Genomic DNA, 10,964 nt, shown 5'->3' with positions numbered 1-10,964 from the left:
AAAGTTTCTTTCGTGAGTCGCATTCAATTATTTTCCGTGGCAGTGTTTATATAAATAGACAATCTAATTTCTTAGACATCGATGCTGTAACTGCAATGGAGCGAAATGAATTGTACACAATTTTGTAATGTAACATAAAACATAAAATATCGCGTATGTATCAAGTATTAATAAAAGGAAAGAAACTTTTGGGACAACCTAATATTTAAATCCTTCCACTCCATATATTTGTACAGACTACACCAGGTCAGCCCGAAACGAATTGTTGCGTTTCGAATTTACGCGCCGCCGCGCAGGTAGGCGTGGTGTCCCCCACGCGCCACCAGAGAGCGTCACCGCGACCGTGTGAACTCGATGCTAGTCGCTCGCAGCTCGCAGTCGGGCGCGTACGTTGTCTCAGCTTTTCCGTGTCACGGTGTCGCGAGCGCGTCTGTTGTCGACGCTCGCGGTGCTCCGTCGAGGTTTTATCTAATCGTTGGAGGAGAATTAAATTCCGCGAGTGTGCGAGTCACCGGTCGCGCGAGTGATCGAGCGTGCGTGGCGTGCGTGGCGTGCGCGAGATCGAAACGGTCGGCCCGGGTCCGTCGAACGAGGAAGATCAACGAGCCCACGGTAAGAGACAGAGAGAGCGAAAACAGTGGGGGAGCGAGAGGCCGAGTCGTTGGAGCGACAGAGTGGGAACGATACGGGCAGAAACGAGACGAGGCTAGAAGTGTGTCGGGGCATTTCGTCGAGGAAGGAGCAGGGAAATCTTCCTTTTCCTCTTCGTACGGCCTGGATCGAAGGGTCAGAGGGGTTGCGGGTGGGTGGGGTGCCCGAAAAGCCAGAAGACAGCCTCGCGAGGGAAGAGGTAACTAACTCGTTGTGCGAAGGGTGTACTGCACGCAGCTACAAAGATACGAGTGTTGCTATTGGTCATTTAGTTTGTGACACGAAATTTTAACTAACAGTGAAGTAACCGCTGCTAAAAATTTGTATCGTCGCATCCGAATTCCATTCAGTGACGATCTCTCCGGCTCCACGGTATACGCGAGTCCGTGCGTGGGAAAGAGTACCGTGTCGACTAACGATAGTGCAAGAAAGAGACGGTGCAGTGCCGTGTAAACATACATCCTATTGCCGTGAGTGCGTGCGCGAGTGCGTTCAGCGACAACTTAAACGTCGTCTCGTTGTCGTTGTTCGTCGTGGTTGGTAGAGAGTTTTGTTCGAAGCTACACATCTTCGTTCAACTGGAACCAAGGGAGAGCAAACGTGACGTGAAAATCGGCCGAGCAACGGGTCTCAGGTGCCGTGGCATCAATCATCGGCGGCATTCGGGCACGCGTATAAACCTTTATCACAAATGACAGTCCATCGAACTAGAGGCCAAGTTAGCCGCTGGCTGGATTCGTTTGTCTAGCTGGCTACCAGGTTGGTACCCTGCGGTTGTTTATTATAAACTTTAGCCGTGTACGAAACGCGAGCATAAACGTGCTTAAAACGTAGAAATTAAACCGAGGCTTCGCGTATACGACTTCGTTGAATCAGAAAACGAAGAGTGCTCTAAGTTTTCTCAAGATCGGTACTTTTGGTTTTGAAGTTCGGTAGGAAGTAGATCGTGTTTAGAAATGGTCCCCGGATCTTAAGAGGTGTAACCATTATTCGGCTAAGGCACTCCTGAAAACCTCGTGCGTACCTCTTGAACACCTCGAACACACGGTACATGTCTAGCGGACTGAGCGGTAGGTCTGTTTGTGTATTTTATTCAACGGTACATTTAGTGGACTCTTCTGTAAAAATGGCTGCTGACGTCTCTTTGTATATCATCTCACTCCCACTCGCTCGTCTTTCGAACATTAGGCCTTAGCCTTACAGTACCTTCTATGCGGAAATGGTCCCTGGGCGGTGTATTTTCCATCGAGTTTTCTTATCCTATTTTTTTCTTTTTTTTTTTTATCGCGTATGACGTTTTATTTGCGTAGGTTCACATTCATTTAGACTACAAAGTCCACACAAAAAATACAAATACCTTTTACTTCACGCGAATGCAAAATATACAAACACGTACCGGAATATATATAACTAATAGCTATTTATTCGATCGGTTTCTTTATTCGCGCTTTCTGAAATGCCACGACTCCAAATTTACAAGAAACGAGAGTTGCCATATCTCGTTTTGTAACGTAGTGTTGGGTTGATGGCGAAGTTTTGTCTGGAAATATCGTCCGTTGGAGAGAAAATTAGGTTCGGAACCATTATCAGGAAAATTATGGCAACAAGGTTGTTTCCGTCCCTTTATTATTTTTAATGAGTAAAGTGTATCGGAATTTCGTTAACGTTGCGCTCGCGGCGGACAGGTTCAACTATCAACCGATACGTGATTCGTTTATAAACATTCGCGACCTACCCTGCACGACACAATGCGATAGTTGCGTGCATATACGATAAAGGCAAATAACAAAGCGCCGAGTCGTTATCGTTTCGGACACCCGTTGCATTTTAACCCTCTCGTCTCCCTTGTAACCATATGGGTACGTGCGTTACAAATTATTTGGTATAATATTACTCTCTATATTTAGAAATCTGTAAATGTATATTAGTTATTTACAATTTTGTTTAATTATATGGTAGCACATATTTCGAGTTAATTATAAGTTTCGCGACGAAATGGAATGTATTGTCGTCGTATAAGCGTTACTTAAGAAAAATTCTTTTTCCAAGAAAGTCTTCCGACGTGTTTACTTTTAAAGATGAGAAACCTTGGTGACCTTGAAACGCTAGGCGTAGGCAAATGTCGAACTTTCCAACGTTGAAAGTTTCTTTCAAAATGTGTGCTACTCGTTTTTAGATTCACAATTACCGAGTTGGCTGCGTGCGCTGGAGGATACTTACGCGTTCTTTTTGATTCAGGTCACCGGGCGGAGGTTTCGTTCCTCATAGTCGAAGAATAATTCTCTCCGAATAATTCCGCGCGATTTTTCTTTCTTTTAATTTTTTTTTTTGTGTACAGTTGGAAAAAGAATTTTCATTTGGTTTCCTTTTTAATTAAAAAACTTTTCGTGTAACTTTGTTAGGGTAAATCTTGCCATCGACCGGTTCCATTTAAAATTTCGTCTATATCTGACTGAAACTATCGAGCATGAAGTTGCCGTGTAGAAGCATCGTATCGAAAAACGCACGTCTAACCTCGTTCTCGGAACCGGGTAAAATATGCCTTTTGAATAGCGAATAGTGAATAGTTTACGTTATTTGCAAGTCTAATCCATTATCGTTTAAATCGGATGCATTTCGTTTGTGTCGTAAAAGTGGAGGTTTTATTTGAAGTAAATTCATTCAGACCCGGACACCATTCGACATGGAGGTATTTGAATTTCTATTTTAAGTATGTACCAGACACCAAAGTGAATGCAACTGAAATAGTACGTCGAACGTAGATGGAAACTCAAAAACCAACGCATTCGCATAGTAGGAAAGAATATAATTAGATTTTATTTCGGTGATGAATTTCCAATGCGTATGATTGTTACATACATTCGTTTCTTTTTTAACGCGACGAGTAAAAACGTCGAATAAAATATAAAGCAAGAAAATAAAGATTTACTCAACTCTGACGCGATGTATCGCAAAACGCCTGCGCAAGGACTTTCTCAAGCCCGTTTAATTAATAGTGGATTGGACCAAGGATAACGTGGATCCATTTGACCGGAAGCAAACGGAAGATTCGTGGAGTCTTTGGAAAGAAAATACAAAAAAAAAAAAGGAAACGAGTGACCCGCGATATTTCGTTGGACAGGTTAACGAACCGGGTAGACCGCTGAAATGTTAATGTCTTATTACGTCATGTTCGTTTACCGTCGCCAGAGAAAGGGGTCAAAGAAGACGGAAGGAAAGGGAGGAGGAAAAGAGTGCGAGACGACTAAAAATGGCGTGGCACGGTACACCATCATCTCACGGATACGGATTACAGAGTCTCCACTTCGATCGTCCTTCTTTCTCCCTCTCCTTTCGTCTCGTTGCCTGTGTCTCTCGCTCCGGATATCGCGGAATGCACGTATGCACTTCGTTGCGTTCAGGGATGGGCAAAATTCGCATTCAGATAGACTTCGTGGAACGAATAAATGATAAACGAGGAGGGCCATTTTTCTCTTCCTGTTTGTCGAAATACTTTCGAGACCAAACCACGGATATTTAGTTTATTTAAATGATTCGCAATATCCGGTCGCGACTTGTGAAAATTGTTCTTTCTCTATGGCGTCAGGAACACGCGGAGAAAATGTTTCGATCGTTTTGCAATTATTCTTACCGCGATTATGACTGAGTATCAGCTGGTTGTTTTTGCCCGATGCGGTTTTAGAGATTTCTGTGCGTGGCATACATTCGATATCTTTCACGTATTAAAAAGGCTCTGAAGAACTTGGTAACGGTACGCCAGTGCTACCTGTTACGCACCCGTGGCGATGCGTTTACATTACGCTTTACCATTGGTTATCGCCTCTTAAATCGGGGATTGCATGGAACACCATACGTACACTAAACCCCGTTCATCGTACTTTTACGGGCTGTTGTAACGTACTCGTAACATCTGCAATAGGCCTCCATTTTCCTTTCTTTTTTATTTCATAATCGAACAGTCCATAACGATATCTGTTTCAAATCTACGTGCATTTACACACGTGAGCTCCGAGCACATGTAACATCGCGGCTCGCCTTGGCTCCTCAGAGTCAAGACGCAGAAAATGAACTCCTTGCTAAAAGTCAAATGAATTACAATACACTGAATCCATTTAATTTCCCGTTACTAGAGAACTGTTTATGAGTTTCCCGTCCTTGTACTTTGTTTACATTAAGTGCGACACAGTATTCACTTATCTATAGTGACATTTTTGTCCGATGAGTAGTTGCAGCGATGAACATATAAACGCGTTATCTTGAACGCGATACGCGATCGACGATAAAGAAGAGAACCTAAAGAAGACGGTACGCACGCGTGTGTGTGGTTTTCGCGACGGTATCGTGCGTCAATGCGCTCTCGAGAAGTTGGTGATTAATCCATTCGTGTTGCATTACGTAGAAGTAGGCAACGCGTTATTCATTTCGCTTATTTATTGCCGGCACGCCACGCGACTCGTTGGCATTTTACGCGTAGGAGATATCGACGGGAATGAAAATTCACAGAAAACCGTGGCTTCGGTTACTGCCGAGACGCGCTCGTCGTTCGCATACGTGTGTCGTCGTCGACCTTTCCGGTAATGCCAACGAGTTCCATCAGCGAAACTTGTTTTTCGCGGTGAAATTGCTGATTAATGACAGTTTTCTTTTCCTTTCCTCGGACAACCAACATGCATCACCGCGTACAATCTGCTCGATTTCTGGTTAATCGAGATACTAGCTAATCTGGAAGTCAATTTATCGTACCGTTGCAAAATCCCATTCTTTTCCGTTCAGTCAATCGGATATCGAATTATTTTTCTCTCTTTTAAATTGCTGTCCGTTTTTTGTATATTTTACTCAAGAATTCGTTCGTAAATGAAGATGTTCCTTTTTAAGTTACAATGTTTCCTATAAAATATATCACTCTGGCATCTGGTCGTATTTATAATTACATGCAAGTGACAGGTGTACCACTTTTAGATTGTGCTCTTGATAACAAAAGGTGAGAGTAAAGCAGTACGAACGAGACATGAGATAAAAATATAAAAATATAAATTATCGATGATTTTTGTAAAAAGAATTCCATTTAACTATACTTCAACACTAAACACTCTTCAACCCTTTTTACGTGATAATAATAATTTATATTTTTATTATATAAGAGGGCTTAATTGAGGACGAATCGTTCAATCATTATCTGAACTATACTTGGATCGACCATTATCTTTCTCTTGTTGACTCAATATGGAAAGGAACTATTAATGATCGTGCATGTAGAACGACCATTAATATCCGATGACAGACGCTAGAAATATGTCATATTTTTTAAAACCATAATCGAACTGTACTGTAAGTTTCTACAGACATTATCTTACTGCAAGATCTTAATAGGTTGGAGGTAAAATTCATTTAATTTATAGTGTATTCTACAAAACCGTAGAATTCGTAGCACATTTTCGTGTATTCCAAAGCAAAGGGATAAATACCGTGTCCTTGCGGTGAAATTGACTACGAATCCTAATTGAATTACTTTGGATAATCCTACGTATGATTTCGCTAGCTTGATTGGATTAGGTATCTCTGTTACCGCGTACTCGATCCAATTTACCTACGTTCACGATTATCTGTTTTCGTTGCGTGTCAGCATGTACGTCTGTTACCAATTCCGCAACATTTCCTCAACTTTGAAATATTTCAACAGAAGAGGGTCGCAGTAGAATTTAATTTGTATGCAAAGAGTCGCCGATAAACCGTGATTAATCTTCTATTCGTCGTTTGAAATTTGTGCGTAAATAAGAATTACAAATTCGTCTATCTTCGGCCGCGGTTCTGTCATTGTTGTTCTAATCTCCGACAGCTGATCGCGTTCGCGATGCACGACACAATTGCATGGTCGATTGAAACGAGTCGATATTACGGAAACGATGATTGCGGTAATGTTCTTTTTATCGGGAGCTCGGCTCACCGATGCACGCCCAGTATGTACGTATTGCGATAAACTCGCTGCGATCGTGTCGTTTGTACGTGGTGAGCGTACACGCGAGTTCACGCTTCATCCGATGTTACGCAATTGTCGGTGCGTCGATAAAATAGTTTCCGTTTACAAGGGAACTTGGAGACTTGCTCCCCTCAGAATTGCGTCAAACTTTGCATACCGAGAGCAATAGTTACCGTAACACAGTTTTCAGCGCGATCCGCAAAACAGGTGGTTGCTGCATCGAATACCTTGGACCCATTTTGTACGTTACAATATTTTTCACGCGCAAACTGTTTTTAAAGCAATCCCAGAATATTGGGATTCCTCCCATTTTCCTTCATTGGCCCTAGAATCCTAAACGAGACCTTATCCTTATCGATTTCAAGAACCTCATGGTGCTTACTGCATCAATGGGACCGAGTTTTCTCCTTGAAAATTAGCAAACTTTGAAGCGTTATAGCTTGAAAACTAATAAAAATCGGATAAATACATTAAAGCTTAATGAATTGATCTTGAAAAGTACTATATCGCATGGTATAAAAAAATATATATATATAGTTCCATTTGAAAAACGAAACTTGACCATCATATCTCGTTAAATAACAAAATTAACAAAAATTCCTTTTCGCTGAAACACGAGCCTCATTTCACCGTGCAATTTTCATATTTGAAATTTTGCATTCTGCCGATAGTTTTGGAGTTAGAGCTCTGCATTACTCAGGCTAGGACACCTTGTATGTTTCTCAGATACCCATCCCCCTCGCTGCCGGCCCATTCATATTTCTTTTGCCCGTAGTTTCGCCCGAGTGTAGCCCCTACCACCGGTGTAATATGATCCGAACCGATTGATATGCTTCTGTCGAGTGATTTTTTTTTTCTCGGACCTCTTTCTCCTTCGCTATCTATCCTTTTCTACGTTCGACGCTCGACTCGGGTCAAGTGTAAACACATAAGAACCTCGAGTGCTATGTTTTGGGTCTCCGATTTTGCATGCCTCCTTCGGTCGTTACTGTATCTTCTAACGTTTTGCCAACAAACTTCGAGCGTAGAGAAGGACAGCGATTGAAGAAGAGGACGGATGCGAAAATGGCGACCAACACCGGGATTAATTTCGGTGAGACAATATGTAGTACATACGTTGCGAATTACGTCGTGTTTGGTCTCATTTTATTCAGAAAAATGTCACGAATACGATGGTAACAGTTTTACAAGAAAAACGGTAATAATAAAAAAAGGTTCGATCGTTGCGTTAGCATCGTCTCATCGAGACATCCGATCCCGGATCGTGTTACTGTCCATTTATCGTAGAGAAACTTGTGCGTTTAAGGAGACTGTTGAATTATATACACAGAGATTCATTGGTATACATAGTAGCACTCGTGTCTAAAGTAGTTGAGTCAACAAACTTGCCTCTACAATAATAAACGATTATTCATTTACTTGGAAGGTTTCCACGCGAATATTATCTTTACCATTGATTTCATCTTACTATGTATCGGATTGTGTGGAATGTCCGTGTCGATTTTTAGTAGACGTTACAGGTCTGAATATATCGGAATGGTTGAAAATAAATAACATGTGGACATCCCTTAGAAGGTGGAAAAATTGTGGAACAAAATGTTACATATATAATTCAATAAATACATATATCGAAGTTCAAACGTTTCTTTGAATGTTTCTTAAAAATTGGCACGATACTTTCTCGACAACCCAATACAATTGAGTACAATTTCTACCTTCCAGGTATGGCGGTCAATGTGTCGAGAGAATTAATTTCGTTCGTTGCGTGTTCGTTACCCGTCGGTGGATGTTTTTTATCTAGACAAAAGTTTTGTCCATATATGGTTGGACGTATGACGTTCGAGGGGGCACCGTAAAGTTTTATCTTCGTTTGATAGGCGCTCGTGGCTCATTATTCCGGGTGCGTATGCAACGAAACCAGGCCAACGGGCGACCGACAAGTACGCGTCGTGTGCAGGTGGATGCTGTCTAGAAGGGGGAGAGGGTCCGACGTAAATTGTTATCGGCAAAATGTCAAGTCCAATCAGTCGCTGCGAGGTATTCGAACGAATCGACGTGTTGTAGATTTTTCGCGTCGTTGGGCGGCATGTGTTGAGAGTTCGTTGCACGACGTTCGAGCTCGTTTCCCATCGACTGGGAGCGTTTCGGAATATCTCGAATATCCCGTATTCGATACATACGGGTGACCTGCCGATCAACGCGATAAAATTAATTAGGTACACGGTCATTGCGATTCCCATAAGATGCATCGACTAGTTCGGAGTGGAACGGGGAATCGAGACGAGTTCATAGGGCGTGCACTCTAATCGATCTCGTTCCACTATTAATTAACTGTTCGCGATTTTGCCGCACCTTGAAACTATAGTAATTAATTAATTTCTTATGTATCGCTAAATATTTCCCTAGACTGCTTGTGGCATTCTAATGGGGACGCCTGTCTGGCTGTACCTGCCAGGGTGGTAGAAATACACATCGTGACAGAGCAACCCGACCAAAAATAATGGTCGGCTAACTTTGTGTAACCTAGACTGGCCTCCGAGAGCAAACCTACTCCATGTCCGCTTTTCTTAGAAACGATACTTTTGTCTGCTGAGCGCCTCTTCAACAATGCTGAGACATTTTCTCGCACACGCGATGGAGTCGACTAATACCGTTTCCAAGAAGAATTTAACAAATCTTGTACGATATAAAAATATCAAGAGTTGTCGTCGATAGAGTTTATCGAGTCATAAATTCTTAAAAATGTTCAATATGCACGTTACTAGAGGGGTATATTAAATTTTAATAAAAGAAGAAGTTTTATATTTTAAAAGGAGCATGGAAGTTGTCAGGTTTTCAGTCTGATGCAATGTCTTTAATGGTTAATTACGCAGAATTAGTGCATTCGTATTTAATTAGGTTTAGGAGGGACGATTTTGTTCACTTTACATCATTGTACGACGGATGAGTAAACAAGCTTGTTAAATCTCGAATCGATAGAGGAATCGCCGTAACAAGGAAAAATAAATTCACTTGTTACACGTACGTTTCATGCTTATGTAAGTACGGTAAGGATTACGGAACTGTATCGGGCACGTTACGAAAGCTCTCGCGATGTCCATACACCTAACATGTGATTCCGTTAAATCTTTTCGAGATCGGTTCAGAGAGTGTTTTGATCGGTACTACGACGTCAATTTTCACGCAACGTGGTTTAATTTTAAGTAACATTCTGTTAGAATTGAATCAGAAATAAATTCTATTTTATTCTGTACAATTATTACGAATCCATAAAGGGGTAGTAAGCAAAAGTAGAAGATTGCAATGATTGAAATCATGTATATCAAGTAAATACATAAATATAGGAAGAGCTAAGTACTTATTACTTTATTTACTTCACAGTATCAGTTTCTGTACTGTACTTTACGGTACAGTTTCATTTTATTTCTTTCCGCGTGATCTTTCATCGTTGCAGTTGAGTTTAATTTTGAACTGCCTTTCACAAAACTGCGGGGAGGGGCGTTTTATTCGCGCCTTTGTCCGTTCCTTTCATACTTCCGTGCACTTCAAAGAAATGTATTTTTACATCCGTTCCGTTGACATCGATGAGTGCATACGTACCGAAGGAGTCCGGTGAACAAGGTTCGCTGTGTCGTCTGTGACGTCCATCGTACATACGTAGCCCTGACGTAAATGTGTTGTAGAGCGTGGCTTGCAAAAGAAACCGGAACTAGCGTGACGCGAGTGTGTCCGTCAAACGATTTGCGCGATAAGCACATTCGGAGTGATATCTCTTAGAAAGTTTCAAACTCAATTATTCAATTATCCATAAACTGATCACGTATGCACGTGTGTATATCATTCTTTTAGAGAATTTATACATTTATTTACGACCAGGAAGTTTATAAATTTAAACTGCAAAATGGGGGTTGGATATTTATAAAAATTGTACGTTGATATAGCATTATTTATCTATAAAATTTCCAGAGTGTACGCGTCGCTCGAATGTATTTTTCAAACTACATTCCGCCCATCCTTGGCTATCGGTAACCCTTCTCGCCTTCGATGCTATCATTTTTTTTAAGGCGAATCTCACGGGGAATATCTAGTTCCGATAGTTTACAGTTACTCAGTTACTTTTACGAGAACGTTGCAAAACCATAATTTCATGGAGTGTATCTCTTACATTGATCTCATGATCGCCCGCTCTCACTGTACGCGTTCTGCACGGTGCTTCCTTTGGAAACGGATCACCTCCGTATCTCTTGCGTTTCGTGTACATCGAGGAATATGGACTACTAACCGATACAAGTTTTCTATCGTTCGGAAGAGTTTCATATTCCCGTTTATCTTCAAT

General features: G+C 41.5%; 1 protein-coding gene across 2 annotated transcripts in view; it reads left to right on the top strand.

The window, feature by feature from the left end:
• The window catches only part of LOC128895951 (SNF-related serine/threonine-protein kinase), a 51,113-nt gene that overhangs the window by 28,155 nt on the left and 11,994 nt on the right, over positions 1-10,964 (top strand). Inside the window, exon 1 of one of the 2 annotated variants that reach the window (XM_054158997.1) lies at positions 379-1,410. The exons of the other annotated variant lie outside the window; for it this stretch is intronic. The gene's annotated coding sequence lies outside the window, so the exon portion shown is untranslated. Of the gene's footprint in view, positions 1-378; positions 1,411-10,964 lie in introns of those variants that run through there. 2 annotated transcript variants of the gene reach the window in all.

This window comes from Hylaeus anthracinus, unplaced genomic scaffold (genome assembly GCF_026225885.1).
Source record: "Hylaeus anthracinus isolate JK02 unplaced genomic scaffold, UHH_iyHylAnth1.0_haploid 5, whole genome shotgun sequence".
NCBI lineage: Eukaryota > Metazoa > Arthropoda > Insecta > Hymenoptera > Colletidae > Hylaeus > Hylaeus anthracinus.
This window is presented reverse-complemented; position numbering and strand designations above follow the sequence as displayed.